General features: G+C 49.2%; 1 pseudogene; it reads right to left on the bottom strand.

The window, feature by feature from the left end:
• Positions 1-9,943: 9,943 nt before the first annotated feature.
• LOC100592914 lies at positions 9,944-10,998 on the bottom strand (annotated as a pseudogene).
• Positions 10,999-12,685: the final 1,687 nt, after the last annotated feature.

The raw sequence follows: 12,685 nt of genomic DNA, 5'->3' as shown, positions 1-12,685 counted from the left end.
GCCTGCCTTCCTTCCTTCCTTCCTTCCTTCCTTCCTTCCTTCCTTCCTTCCATCCTCACTGTACTTTTGCTGCATCGTTTTCATCACTTCATGTCATGCCAGTGCTCTCCCATTGGAGAGCTTTTCTTAGACAGGAACAGACACACCACCCTGAGCCTCACTGAGTGGCCTCAACTCTGACCGTTAGAAGCACTGAAAACAAGACCCCTCACTCATGATAGCTCTCCAAGTAATTGAGGATGTCTCTCAGCACCCTAAGGAGGCAACTTTTCTCCAAGATGAGGCCTCATCTCTTTCAACTTTCCTCCCATGACATGGCTTCTGGATGCCTTGCCTTCAACTGTTTATATCAGGAGCCCTAGGAATACTGAAGAATTTCAAGGATGTCCTTTAGGGTGTCTGTGAAACCCTCGATACTGGTGGTATGTTCCCTGCAGGTGTGCAGTTTGGGGGTGGAGAAAGACTCTGTAGGAGTCAAAGGACCCTCGACCTCAAGTGGTCCAGAAGCCCTTCTCCCTCTATCCTGTCTTCCGGGAGCCGTGCGCCATCTATCCTGTCTGCCAGGAGCTGAGCGCCATCTAGCCTGTCTCCCAGGAACCCCGCACCATCTAGCCTGTCTTCCAGGAACCCCGCGCCATCTAGCCTGTCTTCCAGGAACCCCGCGCCATCTAGCCTGTCTTCCAGGAACCCCGCGCCATCTAGCCTGTCTTCCAGGAGCCCCGCGCCATCTAGCCTGTCTTCCAGGAACCCTGCGCCATCTAGCCTGTCTCCAAGGAACCCTGCTCCATCTAGCCTGTCTCCAAGGAACCCTGCTCCATCTAGCCTGTCTCCCAGGAACCCCGCGCCATCTAGCCTGTCTCCCAGGAACCCTGCTCCATCTAGCCTGTCTTCCAGGAACCCTGCGCCATCTAGCCTGTCTACCAGGAACCCCGCTCCATCTAGCCTGTCTTCCAGGTGTCTTCCAGGAACCCCGCGCCATCTAGCCTGTCTTCCAGGAGCCCTGCTCCATCTAACTTGTCTTCCTGGAGCCCTGCTCTATCTAGTCTGTGTTCTAGGCCAGAATCGCTCCACCTAGCCTGTCTTCTAGGAGCCCTGCTGTATTTAGCCTGTTTTCCAGGCCAGGCCTGCTCTCTGCAGCACACAGTGGGTATTTTTCTCCTTCATAATGACCGCCTACTCTAGGTAGCACTTTCTAATTTAATGACTCACTTTCACGTTTGGCATCTCACTGAGTGCTCACGATTCTGTTCATTCAGTGTGTCTAATTCTCCTTCTGTGAACGAAGAAACAGTGTCCTGAAACGATGTGTTTTCTATATTTTGAGGCTGTTTTTATTTTTATTTTTTTGAGAGGGAGTCTGGCTGTGTCACCCAGGCTGGAGTGCAGTGGCACGATCTCAGCTCACTGCAAGCTCCGCCTCCTGGGTTCATGCCATTCTCCTGTTGAGGCTGTTTTTGATGTATCAGCTTCATGACTGTTATACCTTCTGCTGTTCCGTCATTACACAGTAAGTTTCTTGGCTTATAAAGCACAACTCTTTTGTTTTTGTTTTTCCTGTTAATATATTTACATAGCTTTTCTTTTGATAAGTATTCGTGTGCTATATTTTTTTCCCATCAGTTTATTTTAAATCTGAATCCTTAGTTTTAGTTGTGTTTCTTGTAAGCAGCATAAGGCTGTTCTAAAAAAAATTCAGCCAGACAATTTCTGTCATTTAACTAGCAATTGTTTTCATTTACATTTATTATAATTACTGATTCCTTAAATTTTCCCTCAATCTTATGTTGTACTTTCTGTTTACTCTGCTTTTTGAAAATTCAATTTCCTCTTGCTATTATTATTATTATTTTGAGATGGAGTCTCGTTCTGTTGCCCAGGCTGCAGTGATTATTATTATTATTATTCTGAGATGGAGTCTCGGTCTGTTGCCCAGGCTGGAGTGCAGTGGCGCAATCTTGGCTCACTGCAACCTCCACCTCCCACCTCAAGCAATTCTCCTGTCTCAGCCTTCTGAGTACCTGGGACTACAAGCACACACCACTATGCCCGGCTAATTTTTTTATTTTTAGTAGAGATAGGTTTCACCATATTGGTCAGGCTGGTCTTGAACTCCTGACCTCAGGTGATCCACCTGCCTTGACCTCCCAAAGTGCTGGGATTACAGGCGTGAGCCACAGTGCCTGGCTCTTGCTATTATTTTGAAAATTATAAACTGTATTTCTCTTTCTTATCTCTTTGAAAATTACCAATTTTTTAGTGGTGTTTGAAAATTCAAACTTATGTATGTACTTAATTTCTGCAATTCTACAATTTTTCTATCCTTCCCTCATTTTGTCTGAAATACAAAAATTTTAGAATGCTTTTACTATAACCACTTTATCCAATTTTGCATGTTATTTTTGACCAACATTTTAGTTTCACCTTGTTTTTATTTCACCTTAAATTCGTTATGTGTTTTTTCTAGTCAGTGTTTTTTTTTTTAAAGCTTTATTGGTATATATATTTTTTACCCCTTTCTTTGCTCATCTCAGGCCTTCCTTCTGGGTTCAATTTTCTTCTTTTTAAAGCACTTTCTTAATAAACTTTTTAATTGAAGAGCTCTTAATAAATTCATTTAGTTTCTTTTTGCCTGTAAATATCTTTATTTTCCCATCATTCCTGAATGATAATTTCAGTAGACAGGCAGTCAGTCCCACTTTGACAATTAATTTTGACTTAGTGCTTTGAAAGCAATATTCCTTTGTATTCTGGTTTCTGATACCCCCGTGAAAGTCAAGCTGTCTGCCTGCTATGCAGTGTTCTGAAGGGGTCTGCCCTTTCTGGTGGATTTTCAGTGTGTGCCTTTGTCTTTGGTCTATTGTAGTTTCATTGTGGTGTGTTCAGGTGTGGGATCGTGCTGTAGGTTGAGTTTCCAAGTCTGAGGATCAGCCCTTGGCATATGGGCTCTCCTTCACTTCCTCTATTTGTTTCCTTCCCAGATCATCAGATGTATGCATGTTGGTCCTTCACCTTTTCTTTGTTTCTTTTTTTTTCTTGTTTTTTGAGACAGAGTCTCGCTCTGTTGCCAGGCTGGAGTGCAGTGGCATGATCTCAGCTCACTGCAACCTCTGCGTCCTGGGTTCAAGCGATTATCCTGCCTCAGCCTCCCAAGTAGCTGGGATTACAGGTGCCTGCCACCATGCCCAGCTAATTTTTGTATTTTTAGTAGAGATGGGGTTTCACCATGTTGGCCAAGCTGGTCTTGATCTCTTGACCTCGTGATCCGCCCATCCCGGCCTTCCAAAGTGCAGGGATTACAGGCGTGAACCACTGCACCCAGCCTGTTTGTTTCTCTTAACTTGCTTTCATATTTGTTCCAAGTCTTTGTCTCTCCATGACTCATTCTGGGCATTCTTTAGCTAGATCGTTCAGTTTAGTAATTTATTTCCTGACATCTATCGATCTAACTTGTGCTTTAACTTTAACCTTAAAGCCTTGAATTTTAATTTTTAAGTGTGTGTATTTATTTTTTCTTTAGGGACAGAGTCTCACTATGTCACCCAGGGTGGAGTGCAGTGGCTATTCACAGGTGCTGTTATAGAACACTCCAGCTTCGAACTTCTGGGCTCAAGCAATACTCCTGCCTCAGCCTCCTAAGTAGCTGGGACTACAGGCACGTGCCACTGTGCCCAACTTACATTTTTTATTTCTAAAAATTTTAATTGTTTTCCTCTCTTATTTACTTTGTCTTTTTCTTCTGTGTCTTGTCTGCATTTTTGAGAATGTCTTTAAACATTTTAAACATCCTTATTTGTATTCTGTACCCCAAAATTCCATTGCCTGGAAGCCCTATGACTGATTCCAGGTAACTTGTGCTCATGACGGGTTCCTCTGCAGACTGTGGGCCAGACTTCCTGGGTTTGAATCTCAACTCTTCTTCTTTGCTGTGTGTTCTTGAGTAAGTTACTTATCCTCTCTGTGCCTTCATTCTCTCCTATTCCTAATCCAGGAATATGAATGATATTAATAAACAATAATGAGAATAAAACTACCTACCGTTAGAAGAATGTGTGAAGATTAGGTGGGACAATACAGGTCAAAGATTTATTTATTTTATTTTTATTTTTTTTGAGACAGAGTCTCGTTCTGTTGCCCAGGCTGGAGTGCAGTGGCACCATCTTGGCTCACTGCAACCTCTGCCTTCTAGGTTCAAGTGATTCTCCTGCCTCAGCCTCCCAAGTAGCTGGGATTCCAGGCACACACCACCACACCTGGCTAATTTTTGTATTTTTTAGTAGAGATGGGGTTTCACCATGTTGGCAAGGCTGGTCTTGAACTCCTGACCTCAGGTGATCTGTCCTCTTCAGCCTCCCAAAGTGTTGAAATTACAGGCATGAGTCACTGTGCCTGGCACAAGTTAAGTCTTCAATAAAGGTTAATCTTTTTTTTTTTTTTTTTTTTTTTGAGACAGAGTTTCAGTCTGTTGCCCAGGCTGGAGTTCAGTGGCACAGTCTTGGCTCACTGCAACCTCTGTCTCTCAGGCTCAAGTGATTCTCCTGCCTCAGTCTCCTGAGTAGCTGTGGCTACAGACACACATGGCACCATGCCCAGCTAATTTTTGTATTTTTAGTAGGGCCCGAGTTTCACCATGTTGGCTAGGCTGGTCTTGAACTCCTGACCTCAAGCGATCTGTCTGCCTCAGCTCCCCAAAGTGCTGGGATTACAGGCGTGAGCTACCGCGCCTGGCCAGTAAAGGTTAATTTTATAGTACACGGCTAGGCTTTATCTTGGAAATCCTACACAACTTGGTTTGAGGCCGTGTTTCTCCAGAGAGATTTTACATTTGTTTCTGTCAAGCATCTGGGGGACTATCAACCTAAGACCACTCTTAGCTAATTTCTTGACTTTGGTTTCACAGACCAAATGGTATTAATTCAAACCCAAACCCAATGAGGCCAGGTATGGATTCTCAGGGGATGCTCTATCCCACTCAGAGCCCAGGAGTTGAGACATGTTTCCTTGTCATTTCTTTTTATTAATTTCTGTTTTACCTCATTCTATCACTGAGGGTATGGCCTCCAAGGGTCCTGCCCTTCTAGGGAGTCTCACTTCCAAGTCCCTGCCTCGTGCAGGCCCCGGGTTTGGTGTCCAGTGCCTGGATGGCTGTGGAAACCGAGGCTGTTTGTTCCTGAGCTTGGCAAATATCCCCAAGGGCAGCAGCTGAGTCCGCAGCTTCTTCTTTGCTTCTGTCCCCTGGGGCTGTCTTACTGATGTGCGCCCCGCTATGTATTTTTTTTTTTTTTTTTTTTGAGACAGAGTCTCGCTCTGTTGCCCAGGCTGGAGTGCAGTGGTGCAATCTCGGCTCACTACAAGCTCCGCCTCCTGGGTTCACGCCATTCTCCCGCCTCAGCCTCCCGAGTAGCTGGGACCACAGGAACCCACCACCGCGCCCAGCTAATTTTTTTTGTATTTTTAGTAGAGACGGGGTTTCACCATGGTCTCGATCTCATGACCTCGTGATCTGCCCGCCTTGGCCTCCCAAAGTGCTGGGATTACAGGCGTGAGCCACCGCGCCCGGCCCCCGCTATGTATTTAACAGGATATTCAGGATAAATTTTCCAGGATTTCTAGGTGTTTTGTGGCAATGGGATTTTCAGATTTTGTAGATTTTCCTCTTGCTGGAAACAAAAATGCCCAGAGAGATTTTATAACTGACTCAAGCCCATGCATCTTGGACAGAACAAGAGTCCAGTCCCCTTCAATTACACCGTGCTGAAATGACACGTTAGCTAGCCTGTGGCTAAGACTACGCTTTCCATTAGGCCTTTTGAGATACCGTGTTTAGCTCACAGACCCCAGCAGCACCTTCATGGACCTGTAGACACCTGGGGGATTGAGGCTGGGGAGTGTGGCGTGGAGACTTCTTTTCAGGGGACCTCAGCCTCACACTGAAGCCTTCTGTTACCATCTGACATTGCCTAGCTCTAGCCTCCTCCTCGCCTTTCTCCTCCTCCTTCTTTTTCTGTTTTTACAAAGAATTGTGGAAAGATGTACATTTTTTTTCCTACAATAAAGACGAGAACATGGAGCCCATAACATTTTCCAGGGCTGTCAGTCTAATGACCTTGTCAAAGTGAAAGGCGATCGGTCCTCAGTGACCACGCACTGGTTCCCAGCAATTAGTTTTTTCCCCACCTCCCTAATCATTTAAAAATTACTTCAGGCCAGGTGCGGTAGCTCAAGCCTGTAATCCCAGCACTTTGGGAGGCCAAGGCGGGTGGATCACGAGGTCAGGGATCTGAGACCAGCCTGACCAACATGGTAAAACCCTGTCTCTAAAAATACAGAAATTAGCTGGGCGCAGTGGTGCATGCCTGTAGTCCCAGCCACTTGGAAGGCTGAGGCAGGAGAATCGCTTGAACCCGGGAAGCAGAGGTTGCAGTAAGCAGAGATTGTGCCATTGCACTTCAGTCTGGGCGACAGAGTAAGACTCCATCTCAAAAAAAAAAAATTACTGCATACTGGAATTTTGCTCAAAATTGGTCAGGCTTGCTGGTTTGTTTCTATTTTTCATTTATTTAATTTTTTGAGATGGGGTCTCACTCTGTCACTCAGGCTGGAATGCAGTGGCACAATCATAGCTCACTGCAGCCTTGACCTGGGCTCAAGTGATCCTCCCACCTCAGCCTCCTGGGTAGCTACAGCTGCATATGTGCATCACCGTGCCTGGGTAATTATTATTACGTTTTAATTTTTTGTAGAGATGGAGGTCTCACTATGTTGTCCAGGCTGGTCTCGAACTCCTGGACTCAAGCAATTCTCCTGCCTCAGCCTCACAAAGTGCTGAGACTATGGGCATGAGCCACTGCACCAGGCCTAGTTGGTTTTTAGAATTCACCTTTCCTCCGTTTTTGAAAACTGAGCTGGCATTTCCTGTCTTCAGACTACTGGCCTCTTTTCTTTTCTTTCTTTTTCTTAAAAACAGAGTCTCACTCTGTCCCCCAGGCTGGAGTGCAGTGGTGCGATCTTGGCTCGCTACAACCTCTGCCTCCCAGGTTCAAGCACTTCTCATGCCTCAGCCTCCTGAGTAGCTGAAATTACAGGGGCCCACCACACCTGGCTAATTTTTGTATTTTTAGTAGAGACAGGGTTTCACCATGTTGGCCAGGCTGGTCTCAAACTCTTGACCTCAAGTGATCTGCCCTCTCGGCCCCCCAAAGTTCTGGGATTACGGGTGTGAGCCACCGTGCCTGGCCTCTCTTTTCAATTCTCTTGATTTCTTAGGTGTTTTTGCATTTGACCTGTGCCGAGGCTCTCACGTTCTTCCACTTTCCCTGGTTAGAAATTTTCTAGTTCTGAAAGTGTAAACCTAACTAAAGTGACCCAAAGGTTTCTACCGTCCCTCTCTTATCTGAAGATTGGAAATCCTATGATGTGAGGGATCTGGTCATAGAATTCATAAATCAAAGTTGAAGTAACTTTGGCAGACCAGTCAGATGAGCTGGTGAAGACCCAGGACTGATCTGATTAAAAAAATCAGGCCCCCATGTGGAATGAATAGGGTTCAGGTGAAACCTCCAGACCAGAAAAGGGGAGAGGGAGGGTCCTAACTCCCAGGCCGTGTGCTAAACACGGTACAGATCCACAGCCACCAAAAGTATCGGGCATTGTATTGTGGCCCGAGTAGGACTGGGGATAGCTGCCTCCAACTAGTTTAGTAACCTATGGAGCTCAATAGTTGTTCATTTCACTAATTGGGTGCCTGCCTCCCTTGGGCCTCCCTGCTGCACCTGGCCATGTGGAAACCCCTGTAGCTCCCTGGCTGTGCAGGAGCAGCCATAGTGTGGCCCTCCCAGGACCACTGTCCCCCTCACTGTCTCTGAGGCACCTGCGTGGACCGGGTCTGGGTTGAAGTCTCATTTCTCTGGATTCCCGCGGCAGCCAGCGGCTGCCTCTCCCACACCCGTCACGCTGAGTCATGGAAAGTTGTGTGTTTGTCTTCCTTCCCACTGAGTCTGAGCCACTCGAGGTCAGGGCCATGACCGTGAGCTGCACATCCTCGGCGCCCAGTGTGAGCCGTGTACAGTAGAGGCCGACTGACGTCTTGGAGGCAGAAGTGAGTACGTAACTGACAATTGCTTAAAATCGGCCGGGCCAAGGTTTACAGAGCGGGAGGATCACCAGACGCGGGTGGGGCACAGTGGGGCAGGGGGAGGTTCCCAAGTCTGCTCATCAATGGAGTCTGGAGGTGGCTGTCCAGGGGTAGCCTCTGAAACGTTCTGGAACAAGCTTGTCCTGTCACAACATGGCTGTGAGGGGACCCTCACCCGGAGGCCTTGGGTGATGTGTTAGTTTCACAGCCACACATTGGCATGGGCCCGTGTCCCCCAGGCCACGCATCAGCATGGGCCCGTGTCCCCCAACCCACGCGTCAGCATGGCCCCCACCCCACGCGTCAGCATGGGCCCGTGTCCCCACATAGTTGAGTCCCTGATGCAGGTTGGGTCTCCGGGGAAGCTCACTCAGAGACAGAAGTGTGTTCACTGGTGGCGGAGCAGTGCTCTTGGGTTTAAGGTCTGTGAAGGGAGAGAAGGAAGGCCAGTGGGGTAGAGGGAGTTGTCAGGCAGTGATGCCCTAATCGCTTGTCCCCGGGGAAGCTCTGGAGCTGGCACACCCCTTCAGGGTCGTCCCGAGTGGAGCCTGGGGCCAGGCCTTTATCCACAGTGTGGGCCGCCACCAGGTGCAGGTGCCCAGGAGGGGGCGTGTTATGGGTTGAATTGTGTCCCTCCAAAAAGATACGTTCAAGTCCCAAGCCCTGCTACCTGTGAATGTGACAAATCCACTGTAGAAACTAGCATTCAGGTCTCATCTCTGCACAACCACAACCAGCATTCAGACCTCAGCTCTGCACAACTGTGATCACTATCGAGAGCAGTGACTGTTACATGGGTTTAGAGACACATTGTGGGGTTTATACGACCACATATTACTGTGCAAAAAGACTTCACTCAAGCCTATTAGTGCAGAGGTTCCTTTAACCGTGGAGGATTAAATCAAGGAATCAGAGATTGTTTACGCCGGAAGGGATTGAGGTGTTCACTTAATTGGAAAGCAGGTCATCGTGGGCCCTCCATGGGTGTTGGTATCCACTGAAACTCTAAATCCCATCTAGGGGAGGCCGACACAGGCACCAGGTGTAAGGCCCCACCCCAGCCAGGCTCCCCTCCGCGGGCAAGCCTGGGGCCTGGCCGGGAAGCCCAGCATGGTGCGAATGCTGTGGGGGGTGCCCCAAACTCCCCCTCCAAGACAGAGGCACAGGCATCGCCTCCCAGGACTCACCTGGAGGGGGCTGCCTGGTGTGAGCTCATGCCCCTCCCGTGCCACCTGCTTTAGTGGCTGATTGCTATGCCAGGTAACAGCAGGGCCACCTGCCTGATTCAGGCTGCTGTGCAGCCGCCCAGCCTCAGAGCTGCCTGTGAGCCTGGCTGGGTCCTTTACTGCTCATTCCCACTGCCCTCACCCCTGGCGGGGGCTGGTCTCTAGGGCACCCCCATGATCCACTTGCACCCAGATCTCCGTCTCCGTGTGCGCTCCAAACCCGGCCCCAGCGTGTGGACAGCGGCGTCCTTCTTGCACATGCTGGGGTAATTGATGGCTGTATCTGCTCCGAGATGGCAGAGTGGGCTAGCTCCCAGCCCCAACAAACGGCCCTCTGCGCCCTCCACACACGCTCAGCACTGGCTCAGCAGCCTGGGAAAGAAGGAAGCCGCTCTGCTCCGTGCTCTGGGTGCTCGGCCCTGTGAACAGCATGGGGTGTCCCCACGGCTCACTGTGCCTCCTCCTTCTGGCCCACGTCCACTCCGGCATGCTGTTCACAGACACGGCCCAGGCCTCTGTCCCCACAGCTTTATTATTTTTTAAATGCTATTTAATTAGTTATTTAATTAGGTTCTTCTTAAGAAATTTAGAACACCAATTTGTGAGGATAAATTCCATTCCTCAGAGCAAACACAGATCTCAGGTAGCCCTGGAGCTAAGGAATAGCTTTGATTTTTGGTAAAATCTGTGAGTCCACAGCTTTCTGATCAATCTTGTGCTGCCCTGTAATCTCATATTTCTCTTTTTCTGTGTCGAAGATCTTACCTTCCTGTGAGATCTTCCTGGTGTCTGGGCTTCTGCAGCTGCTGCTTCTTGAAGTAAGCATCAGTGAGATGTTTGGGGATTTTTACATTGCTGATGTCAATTTTGGTTGAGGTGGCAACAACAAATGTCTGGTATGTTCTTCATAGAGGAACTCGATTGAGGACCAGAGGTCCAGTCCTAAGTAACAAGCCACTAGCCAGCTGCTTCAAGAAAACCACCCTCTTGCCTCTGTGGCATCCAGTGAAGACAATTAGAATGGCTTCAGGGGTAATGCTGGCTCACAGTTTTCTCACGTGCTGACTGAAGGTTTTTTTTTTTTTTTTTTACCATGGCGCAACAGTTTTCCAGGTGCATCCCCAGTAGGATAATATCTAGGCATTTTGTTAACCATCCAGGTACCACCGTTCTTGTCACCACCAACTGGTTTTGTAACAGTTGCAAGAAACTTCTCCTTTTTCTTTTCAACCTTGGACTTAGCAGCTGAGTACTTCCTCTTCCATGTGGCCTTTCTGGAATACGTGGCAGATTGGGAATACCTGCCAATTCCTCTGACAAGGACGGGATTGAGGCTGCAATGGGGCTTCCCCTTCTTGAGTTTTTCAGTCTTGAGGTGATCCCTTTTCACCTTGCCACCAGCGTCAGCCTTCTTTGCTTCAGGTTTCTTCTCTTTAGTATCCGGCTTCTCAACTTTTCACCTGCCATCTTGCAAGATGGGAAAGAGCTTTCCTACAGCTTTGCTTCCAAGGCAGGAGCTGAGCTTTTTTCTCTGCAAAGGGCCTTATAGAGAATGTTCTCTGGTCTTCGTTTCTTCCTTCTGCAAACTCTTCTCCATGGGGCCAGATGCTGGAGATGATGGGACTGTCTTTTAATCTAGGGAGGGGTTATCATTAGCCCGTGGTGCTAATTACATGAATTCTTAAAGCCCACATGAGCATGCTGCACCCAAGATGCACAGAGAATGCAGCCCCTTTGTTTCTACTGGCTGGCATTGTCTCTTGGGGATGCCACAGTCTCTTGACGGATACGTGGTCAGCACTGCAGACCTCCCTTCTTCCCCTCAGCCCCTGATCCTCTCTGAGTGGGGGTGGTGCATGCGGTGGGGGAAGGAGAGCACCTGGTCTCTAGGCAGGTGGCTGTTCTGCCCTTGGGTGGGCCCTGGCTGCTGGAGGCTTAGGTGGTGGGTCTATCTTGTCCTGTCCCTGGGCAGCCTGGTGGGCTGTTGTAGAAGCCAGTGGCTGCTGTCATCTGTGGCCTGGGGAGCTCAGCCGTCCACCCTGGCTGATGATGTCCTGGCTGCTCTGGAGGTCCCCTGAGATCTGGCTGGAACTTCCATTTGATTCTTAGCTCAAACAGCCCCATTGACTGATTGCGCCCTTGGCTTCAGAGTCCCTTTACCCCCATGAAAATGACTTTCTCTGACAGGTCCCCATGCCTCAGCTAATAGATACCTAGGGGTTCCTGCCATACCACATGGAGCTGGGCAGACCCTGAGTGTCACCTTGGGCTCTTTTTGAGTCTCCATATTTACCCAGCTGCCCTGGCCTGGGTGGAAGTTGGGAGTTGCAGAGCCACTGGGGTGGGGCCCGCAGGCCGGGTGTTCTTGGAGTCCCCACGGGAGTCAGGTCGAGGCAGGGCCCTGCTTTGACCTCTCCCCATGCTGCTTTATGACCCTTGTGGCTTGGAAAGCATGGGCTCAGGGGGAGAGGGGACACCAAGGGTTGCTGCCTGTGCCACCTGCATCTGCCCCACTCTTCCTCAGCACCACCTGGTGGGAAGGCTCCGACCTCCTGTTCCCCCAGGTGGCTGAGATTTTCTCCACTCCACGTCTTTCTCCTTCTAGGAGCAGGATCTTCCCCAACCCTGCCTCGACCCCAGATGCAGTCAGGGATCAGGCTTTAGGGAACCATTAACACCCAGTGTGATGGTTTCAGATCCTGCTCCCATGACCTCCACATCCCCTAGACTGGAAGCTTCCTGAGGACAGGGCCCTGCTGTCCTGTCTATTACTGTACCCTCAGCACAGGCCAGCACCAAATGAAAACACAGACTTACACATTCTCCTATAAAACTCCAGACAGCCAAGTAAGGCCTCTGTGGACCTCATCGGAGATGTGGGAAACGCTCTTTGAGAAACACTGCTCCAGGCCAGGCGCGGTGGCTCACGCCTGTAATCCCAGCACTTTGGGAGGCCAAGGCAGGTGGATCACGAGGTCAGGAGATCGAGACCATCCTGGCTAACACAGTGAAACCCCGTCTCTACTAAAAATACAAAAAATTAGCCAGGCGAGGTGGCGGGCGCCTGTAGTCCCAGCTACTCGGGAGGCTGAGGCAGGAGAATGGCGTGAACCCAGGAGGCGGAGCTTGCAGTGAGCCGAGATCGCACAACTGCACTCCAGCCTTCCAGCCCGGGCGACAGCGAGACTCTTGTCTCAAAAAAAAAAAAAAAAAAAGAGAAACACTGCTCCAGACTTTCCTGTGAGTCCCTGAATGATACTGATTTCACCTGATGCTGTTATTTAGATGACTGCAATACACTAGATGATTTGGTTGTAAAACTTGGCAC

This window comes from Nomascus leucogenys, chromosome 19, assembly GCF_006542625.1.
Source record: "Nomascus leucogenys isolate Asia chromosome 19, Asia_NLE_v1, whole genome shotgun sequence".
NCBI classification, from domain to species: domain Eukaryota; kingdom Metazoa; phylum Chordata; class Mammalia; order Primates; family Hylobatidae; genus Nomascus; species Nomascus leucogenys.
Note: the sequence above shows the minus strand (reverse complement) of the source record. Positions and strands in the feature narration are given on the sequence as shown.